At 37.0% G+C, this 10,147-nt stretch overlaps 1 long non-coding RNA gene across 1 annotated transcript; it reads left to right on the forward strand.

Moving 5' to 3' along the window:
• The first annotated feature begins 2,026 nt into the window (after positions 1-2,026).
• LOC114486500 (uncharacterized) lies at positions 2,027-4,323 on the forward strand. The gene is made up of 3 exons (XR_003680371.2): positions 2,027-2,076; positions 2,998-3,142; positions 4,031-4,323. It is a non-coding gene; the product is annotated as an uncharacterized lncRNA (long non-coding RNA).
• Positions 4,324-10,147: the final 5,824 nt, after the last annotated feature.

Here is a 10,147-nt window from a genome sequence, read left to right on the forward strand (position 1 = left end):
CGCTCCGTGGCATGTGGGATCTTCCCGGACCGGGACACGAACCCGTGGCCCCTGCATCGGCAGGCGGACTCTCAACCACTGCGCCGCCAGGGAAGTCCTATAATACTAGTTTAATAAATGAAAGTGGCTGCAGTAGCAAATCTGCCTGTTGGATTTTTGTTGTTGCTATTTGTTTTTCATCACTCAGCCTGCAGCCACTAATGGGTATAAAATTCCACATTCAATATGCTGGGATCCCATCAGAAGTGACCCAGGTGAATTCCCCTGCTGGAATCTCATTCTACACTTCTTCCTCAGTCATTAATTCACGTACACATCCACTCACTCATACATTAATTCCATCTCCAGATACTTTTTAAGCACCCACTATCTGCCAAGCATTGAACCATGATCACTGAGCAAACATTGGTAAATAAGACAGACATGATCCCTGCCCTTGCAGAGATTTCATGCTTGTGGGGTAAAACATAACCAAAACAAATAAGCAAAATTATTGCCAGAACAAGGAGAAGAGAGGCTAATTTTTATAAGATGGTCAAGGAAAGACTCCTTCAAGAGGAGAGTCTTAATCCTACATACCTTCAGAAGACCTGAAACTAGAAAGGACTTTCAAAGTAAGTGCATCCACAGGAGGGGGAACTATGCACTTTCACAGAGAAGAAAAACACTTTAGGAGCATGGGGATTGTGGTTTCCTGTAAACAACTTGTTTCTGAATTTATTTGAATATGCACTAATAACAGAAATTGTTATGAAAATGATATGGTTAACAAATTTGTTTCCCCAAAAGTATACATTATAAATGGTAAAAAGGGAGAAAGTTTTAGATACTGGTCGGTTAAAAAATTGAAAAACTCCCTTTACTTTTCTGGTCCTCAAATCCTTCTAAAAATAATAAAGATGATAAAAATATCTACCACATTAAGTCCTGGAGTTATAGTCACAAATGAAACCATGGCACACTAGTCCAAAATATCTAGTAGTACATTTAAAAAACATTTTGTGAGAAATATCTAGCCTGGTGATATTAGCCTGATGATAATAGAATTTACAGTATAAAAGTGTCAAAGCCTAAAAGTTTCAGAGAGGTTTCAGTTTATTGTCACATATGATTCAATAAAAATTAAAATGCAGGTTAGGTTCCAATTGTATATCAATGCAATCTCATGCTCTCTGCCTGTGAAGAGGAGGCATAAGAAAGGAAATGTGCTGCTAGTCATTTATTGGCCACCAAAGCTGCTCCTCAAGAATATATTTTGAAGAGCTTTGGAGTTACAGCAAAATCAAGACATACTTGTAAGAAAAGATGTGGTTGTCGACAGTACATGTGGTTGCAATGCTGCTAATATTATTTGTAATCATTGACTCTAGGAAAGGGCAAAACAAAGAGAAAACAAACACTTTTCCCAGATGAGTCACTGTGTGTTCACTGGTCATTGTCAGCCTCCCTAAGCAATTTTCTGGCTTGCCTTTTTTTTTTTTTTTTTATCATGGTCATGTGTCACTGGTCAAGGGGTTAGCCTCTAGCACAAGGTTTAATCAAGATTTAGTAATTAGGTTTTTCTTTCCTGTGATAAGGAATATTTTAAATGTAATTACCTAATGAGAACAGGCAAAATGCTGCTGAATCCTAATTGATAAATACCCAGGAGTACACGACAGCACTGCAGACCATCTGCCCTGAATTTTGAATGAGGACCAATTTCAGGCTTACAGGACAACCACATCAATTCAGAGCATTCTGGGTTCTTTCTTAAAGAACCCCTCATCTCCGTTATCAGCAAACCCTATTTATTTCAGCTTTGTAAGCTGCTGCTATGACAACAATTCAAATGCTCTGATGACCTGTTTTTGAAAGTCAGTGAAATAGTAAATGTCTCCTAGAACTGACAGGTATAATTCGTCTTTTTTTTTTTTTTTTTTATGGAACAAGTCACTATCAAGTTGGATGAATAAGCTCGACATGTACAAGACCAGGTTCAGTAATGAAAAAAATAACAAAAGTACAACAAAAACAAAGCAGGGTTTGGAAACAGAGCCAGATTCCAAGTCTACATCTGAACTTCTTCAGTCTTAGGTAGGTAACTCTTAAACTAGTTGTCTTATTTGTGAAATAGGAGTACTAAGCTTACCTTGTAGATTTGTTGGGAGGTCTGCTGCAAGCATGTGTGTCCTATGGTCTGGCATGAGATAAAATGCGCAGTTAATATTATTACCTCCCCAGGTTGGCCGGGGTTAGCCAGCCACATCCCGTGTGCAATCTGCCCTGGCCTCTGAGTCCAGCATTGGCTGATTCGCTCACTGTGCCTCAGTAACGGTTCTGAGTAGTCACAGGAAGACTAAGGATTGGGGTGTTTTGTACTCTGGAGGTCCAAATTTAAAACTGTGAGAGGAAAGAAAGACCATGTCTTTCCAACCGCAGCAAAGTAGACAGGTGAAGATTAAATGGGCCAAATACTAACAGCATATTTTACACCTGATTTACTGAAGTAACACCCCATATCTACCCTTACTTTTGGCCATGACTCAAATTCATCTCTAACATCTAAGAACCACACGCTTCAGTTTGTTCAGGAGACCCAAGCCCTAGGCACAGGAGACTTCACGAATCAGCACTGAAGTTCTGAGTGAAAGTCCTCTATGGAATCATTTCCCAATTCATAAATGTCCACCACTAGGATTCTCTGCAGTTTTATACACATGAAACTTCTCTGTATTCAGAACATAACAATATTAAGCATCTGTAGGAGAGTAAATTGATACCAACATCAAAATGTAAACACGTAAAGTAGCAGAATTTATAAGATCTGCTTTTTACATTTTTTTCATATTCTATAAAAAGAATATAGGACGAGCAAAATGGTTGTCTACATCTAACTGCAGACACAGTTTTAGCTCTTTTAACTAAAGATCCTCTCTTTAATCCTTCAAGATCCTCTCTCATAGTTTATAATATCATTCAAATTTTACATTTACCCTTTCCATATGTTCCAAGCAGGAAACGTGACTGAAAACAGAAATTCAGAGAGACATGTGATATTCAATAATATAAAACATTTTTGAGAAGAAGAAAAGGAACACCCTAATGAAAATACTTGTTGGATTTGGTTTTACTCCAATGTCATCCAAGTATCATTCCTTTGGTAATCATTGTTTTACTTCTAAGGGTTTATTTTTTCTGAGATCTTTTGAATGTTCTTCTATGAAGATGTTTTTATAACAAAGGTTTTTATTTTAAGTCTTATTTCAAATCTCATCTAACTAAAGAGTATAGCTGAAGCCACTTCTCAAATGAGAATTTCCCCCACAGTTTTCTGAAACTGTAGGCCTTATGATACAATAGTACAATTGTTTGGGCTGTGGCACTGTCGCATTAGATAAGATGAGACACTGATGAAGTCACCAGAAGTTTAGGATGTGTCACATCACTTAAAAGATTAAAACTAACATAAGAGATGAAGGAAATCCATCAAATGATGATTAAATTTTTTTTGACAGTTACACTTTAATCTTGAGACTATAAGAGGTGGTTAGTTTCTGAACAATCCAGACAGTAATTTCTCTAAGTAAGGGTATAAAAGTATTACCAGTGGAGAACTCTCTACAGCATAGATGGGTGAGTGAGGGATGCATAGCGAATGTGGTCTGAAATTTTGAATTATATAATGGGATGGAGCAAGATAGGAAGGATTTTAAACACCTTCTTAGAAAATCACGCAGCAATAAAGTAAAATGTACATTTATTGAAATCTCCCTTCATGAGATATAAAGTCTATGTCTTCCCACCTTTCAAATTAAAAAATCTTTAGGACTTAAGCTATTTCATTTTATGCAATAATATTCTTGAAGTTTTGCCAATAAAAGGGATTTTCTTACACTAAAGGAAGATTTAAATAAAACCAGGATAAGGATGGCAAACACATGGCAGGAATAATGCTTTTCAGCCCTCCTCAACATGCTGCAAGGTTTTGTTGTGAAATCGAGTGGGGCCTGTGCATGAAGGTCTCTTTTTTTTTCCCCATTTCTTGTAGGCAAGACTCCAGTCTCCATGACCTTCCCTGAGTTCCAAAGGGCAGATTATTGAACTGTTGCTAGTCAAGGGAGGAGCAGCCAAGAAACCACCTGAGGCAAGATTAAAAGGACCAGGGAAGCTCATTAAGATTAAGAGACCACCTGAGACCCTACACACACTCTAATCTTGTCAGCAACCTCACCCTTGAAGTATTGTTAAAAACTCATCAAATCCTCCCGGGTTGGGACACATAGTTTTTCGAAGCAGGAGCCTGCTGTGTCGCCCTCTGCCTGGCAAAATAATAAAGCTATCCTTTTCTACTTCACCCAAAGCTCTGTCTCTGAGATTCGATTCAACACTGGCGTACAGGGAAGCCGAGCTTTCAGTAACAGTTGCCCTCTTCCTCAATGTGATAGCTAATTTTGTGTGTCAACTTGGCTAGGCTAGAGTGCCTAGTTGTTTGGTCATACAGTCTAGATGTCGCTGTGAAGATATTGCCTTGGTGTGATTAACATTTACAATCAATAGATTTGAGTAAAGCAGATTACCCTCCATAATATGGGTGGGGCTCACCCAAGGAGATGAAGACCTTAAGAGCAAAGACTGAGGTTTCTGAAAGAAGAAGCAAGTCTGTCTCAAGACTGTATCATCAATTCTTACCTGAATTTCCAACCTGCTGGACTGCCCTAAAGATTCCACACTTTGACAGCTCCCACAATCACAAGAGCCAATTCCTTAAAATGAATCTCTTTCTGTATATAAATATACACATTGATTCTGGAGAGCTCTAACTAATATGCCCAGTAAGTCCAGGCATGGCCTTTTCTGAATGCTTACTCCAGGCAACCACTACCAATTAGAGGTGACACACATAATTAAACCTATTTGCCATTTCAGTACTAGGAGATCTTATGTTTAAGGAAATAGCATGTAGGATACTTGCATAAAGTAAAAAAAAATCCTTTTGTAATGTATTTAATCATTTTTGTCATTTAGGTATAGTTTGTTTGTTATATAATCAGCTTGCTTAAATCAAAACACATCTCACAACTTTTTATTTTTTATATTGTAGAAAAGTTTCCTGCAGCCTACCAGTAATTACAAACAGCACACAGATGTTTTAAAAATCAAAGCTTGTATTATAAAACGGTCTACTTGAGCTTTTCCAAACTTCATGCAAGCTAAACCTGATGTCTGAAATGCATATTTCTCATAGAGCATAAAGCCATCTCTGGAGACATGTCATCAAAATGTGTCTTTATAGGAACTATGTGAAGAGTCTTGAGAGAGAATTTTGAAGACCTGGATGAGACTATGAACAAGCCCTTCAGCATCTCTGAGTTTCAGTTTCTCCATCAGAAAATGATGTGGTGGATTAGAGGGCTTTACAACACCTTCCTGCCGTGGGACCAGTGGCTCACAGCAAATGGAGAACATGAGTTGAAGGCAGTTTCATTTCAGAGACTTGACTTTTAAGGTCACTTTAAAATTTCTCTAGTAGGTGACCATACATATTATGCTTTATTATCTACATCATTTAGCATTACAAGAACCTCAGTGTTGTCAATTCCAACATTTATAGTGATAGTTTGTTAGTCATTAACTAATAATGTGAGCTTGTGAAGTTTGTGTCATTTATCATGTTATGAATGACTATTGCAAAACATTCCATAATTTAAAATCTTTTAGGTTAAGCAGTATTTTAAACATATTAAAAAACTATAGAACATAAGAGAATATAAATCTATGCATCTGTCATCCAGATTTATCAATACATTTTGTAATTTTTGCTCAAGACACCTTAAGGATAAAATATTACAGATAAAGCTAGTTTCAACTGTCGAATCTCCTTTGTGAGCTTCTCCACCTCCACTCAACCTTTAAATGTTGGTGTTCTTGACCTTGATCTCGAATTGACCTTTCCTCTTTCTCTGTAAATGATTTCATCCATTTCCTCAGAGTTAAAGGCATAGTTAAGATGAAGGCACACATATTGTTGGAGGGCCTTAGCCATAGGGCCTTTCCCCAGCACCAAAAGAGTCTACCAGCCTCCCCTGCCAGACCGTCTTCTCAGAGCCCAGATCCACTGTATTCAACTGACTGCTCAACAGCACCACTGCTATCCATCCCACCAACTCATATGTCTCCCACCTTTCAGTACATATTAACACCAGCAGCTTGGTTGCTTAGTCAGACATTTAAGTCATTCTTGATTTTTTTGTTTACCTCCTACATCCAAGCATCACCTTATACATTTGTTCCCACCTAAAAGACACATCTCATTTTGCCTACTATTCTCCATTTCCTCTGCTATCGTCCTATTCCACGATGCCAATATGTCTGACCTGGACAATTTCAACTGCCTTTATGTGGTCTCCATTCCCCCCTCAACTCATTCTTCACATTGGGTGAAGAGTAAACTTAACATGGAAGTTGGACCATGTTACCATGTTGATTAATCATTCACAGGTTTCACATTACTCTAAGAACAAAGCCCACATTGCTAATCCCAGCCGACAAGTCTGCCTTATCGAGTCTCTCAATCTGATCCTGTCAATTCAATCTCTTCATGCCATTTACCCTCTGCTCACTCCTCCCCACCCCCACCCCTAGTTTTTCAAATAAGCTCTTCTCCACCTCAGAGCTTTATCTCATGTGTTCCCACTGCCTGAAAGCTTTCCCCACACAATCTGACCCCTTGCAATCAGAGGACAAATATGGAATTCACCAACCTCTCACTAAACAGACATTCCCAATCTGTGATGCTTTAAAAAAAAAAAAAATTCCTTCCTGGATGTATTATAATTCATAACTATTTTATTTGTCTAATTATCTGTTTTTAGTTTCTTCCCTCCACTGGAATATAAATTCTAATAGTTGATGTGTATGTGCATTTTTGTGATTCCAGCAAAATCCCAATTTCTAAAACATAGTAAGCATTCAAAAATGAACTTTAAAGGAAATAAAGTATTCCATCCATCTGGAAAAAAAAAAAAAGAGTCCTTAGCCACAAGCTCTTTTCCTGCTATTCCGCATGTCGTTAAATCAATAGCCCGTTATTTTCTGACAAAACATTTTTCATTTTGCCACAGACCTCTAAACAAAATTGTTAGAAGAAAATAGAGAGAATTTTATATTTCATTTAGGTAGCCTGAACCATTTATTTTGGATTTCGGATAGATGTTTAGCTAATTAGCTAGATGATAGATAGATAGATGATAGATAGATAGATAGATAGATAGATAGATGATAGGCAAATTTATATATTTATTTTAATGTATATTATATAAATAATAAATTTAATTTCATTTATATTATATATAGTATATATGGCATGTATGTATATACGTGTATAATATGCATACATTATAACACAATGCCATAATAGAAAAATATACTTTTCTAAAAATTGTAATAATGAAGACCATGCTGAAACATGATGAAATATTATGATGTGGTGTTCAGTAATTTCAATACAATTACAGGTATACAAAATGTGTATACACATATATATAAGAAAAGTCACTGGCCAAAATGAAAATCATTGTATTAGGGTTTCTATTACTACTTAATATGTTTTCAAAATATTTGCTTTTATATCATCATCTTTTACATCAAAAATAAAAATAAGGACAAATGCAGCAATAACAACCTTTCATGAAACATCTGTAAAGCTGATCTTAAAAGCTGAATTATATCATGTTACAGGTGACATATATTTTACTGTTGATTGTTACAATTGCTTTGAGCGATAGTGTATCTGGAGCCATAAACAAAAGATGATTCTTAAGCAAAATTGGAGACAATAGAGCAATTTTAGCAAATTACATAGGCATTATTTTTCATAAATATTGTTGATATTTAGCCATTTGGTCTTTAACCTATTCAAAAACAAGTACAGAGAGAGAAACAAAATAAAGGCCTTTCAGCCTGGATCCCATCACTTGAACCATGAAGATAATAAATGTTTATTTTTTTGAAGTAAAATTTTTATTTCCTTGAGTTAGTAGGAAAATAAGGGTATTTTCATTTGAAACATATCTAAAGACTGTCAACTTATTTTATGTTTCACTATTTAAGTCAAACACTCTTGTGTGACAGGTACTGAATCACCCACTGGGCCCCAAAGAAGGTGAAGTGCCAGACCACCTTCATTAAAAACCACAGCAGGACTTCCCTAGTGGTGCAGTGTTTAAGAATCTGCCTGCCAGTGCAGGGGACACGGGTTTGATCCCTGGTCCGGGAAGAACCCACATGCTGTGGAGCAACTAAGCCCATGCACCAGAACTACTGAGCCTGCACTCTAGAGCCCATCAGCCACAGCTACTGAGCCTGCATGCCACAACTACTGAAGCCGGCACTCCTAGAGCCTGTGCTCTGCAACAAGAGTAGCCACTGCAATGAGAAGCCTGTGCACTGCAATGAAGAGTAGCCCCTGCTTGCCACAAGTAGAGGAAGCCCACGCACAGCAACGAAGACCCAACGCAGCCAAAAATTAATTAATTAATTTAAAAAAAAAACAAACCTACAGCAGACAGTGTATCTTTGTCATAGGTGCTGCCCAGCCCAGTGGCCCAGGGCAAAGGGAGCACATAAGAAGGCAAGTTGATTCCTTCTGTGAAGAGTCCTTTGGGGAAGATGACATTTGTACAGGCCTTTGAAGGATGGGTAGGGTTTCACCAAATTTAGTGTAGAAGGAAAGGGCAATCAACATTGAAATCAGGATGAGTAAGGTCATGGGAAGCAGTTTTTTAAATCGCATCATCATTCTTGACTAGAAGAGAAGGCAAAAGATGAAAGAACTAATATTTTCTTTTATATACAGCACTGACTTGTCCTTCAATAAGAATCTAGTTCATTTTTTTAGTTATATACACTTCATAATAGGCAATGAATCAAATGTACTATCTTTGTTATAAAATTATATTTTTGATTAAATACTCCAAGGCAAATATATTAGTGGAAGAGATAATCACATACTGAAAGAAAAAATATTTACTAGTATATAATGAAATTTAAAAAATATATATGTTAGGTTCATGGCAATTCATATCCCACCCACAGAGTGACAGAAAATTGTTTTTAAAATCTAATTTTAGCAAATTATTTTTCATAGGGGTAATTGACTTGTTTTCCTTTTTAAATGCTAATGCTATCATTATAGGAGACAATAAATGTTAGTTAACAATATAAGTAACTTCAATACAGAATAGCATCTGTCACAACGCAGTCAGAGCCCCCTGTAACAAATCTCCCATCTCTAAATTGTAGATAAATGCTTTTGTTATTCTTTCCCTTATACAACATGGAAGAATCACAGAAATTAATGGCCTTTTAATTTGGTGTCTTGAAATAAACAAGATGAAAGACACATGTGAACTTCACAGCCATTAACAAGTTTACAGAACAGACACATATATGTGATCAAAAAATGTTTATATTTTTGTGACACTATATAAGAAATTTCATTGCCCAATCCTTACCTCTTTTTTATTGTGCCTATTACACGCGGACAACATAATGTCAGGCATTCCTCTGAGTCATCAGGCCAAACTGTGCTAGGGCAAATACCACCACGTTCCTAGACAGTGTTCCATGCTTCATTTAAACAGAGAGCCTGTGACATGTGTTTTTCATTTTAAGTTCTGCCTCCTTGAATGCTGTTTCCTCTCTTTTGGCTTTCACCAAGGTCAAAGGAATCTCCCGCAAACAAAAAGTGTAAATGTCCAGTCTGGTACTGGACTTAAACAACCATCCAGTGTCTTAAACAACCCTAACCTCAAAGTTCACGAGTTCATTTAGTACACTACCAAGTCAACTTCAAGATTCTAATGGTCAAGGGCAATAACATGATTTATTAAAGATATTAACTGTGATGACATTAGCTAATGTTTCTCCTTTTTGTTCAGTCTCTGAGTATATATGCAAGGCTAATCATCACAAGGATGATCAATTCTAAACACCAATCTCTAAACAGTGTCCAGGCTAAAGAGTTTCTAATTCACCTCCCAACATACCCCATCATCCCCCAACTATAGAGCATCTCAACATTACAGCATTCGTCCCAATTGGCAGAATAGAACCTCCAAGAGTCTCATGACAACTGGGGGAAATCTAGACAGACCTGTGGTGTGAA

Source organism: Physeter macrocephalus, chromosome 6 (genome assembly GCF_002837175.3).
Source record: "Physeter macrocephalus isolate SW-GA chromosome 6, ASM283717v5, whole genome shotgun sequence".
Taxonomy (NCBI): domain Eukaryota; kingdom Metazoa; phylum Chordata; class Mammalia; order Artiodactyla; family Physeteridae; genus Physeter; species Physeter macrocephalus.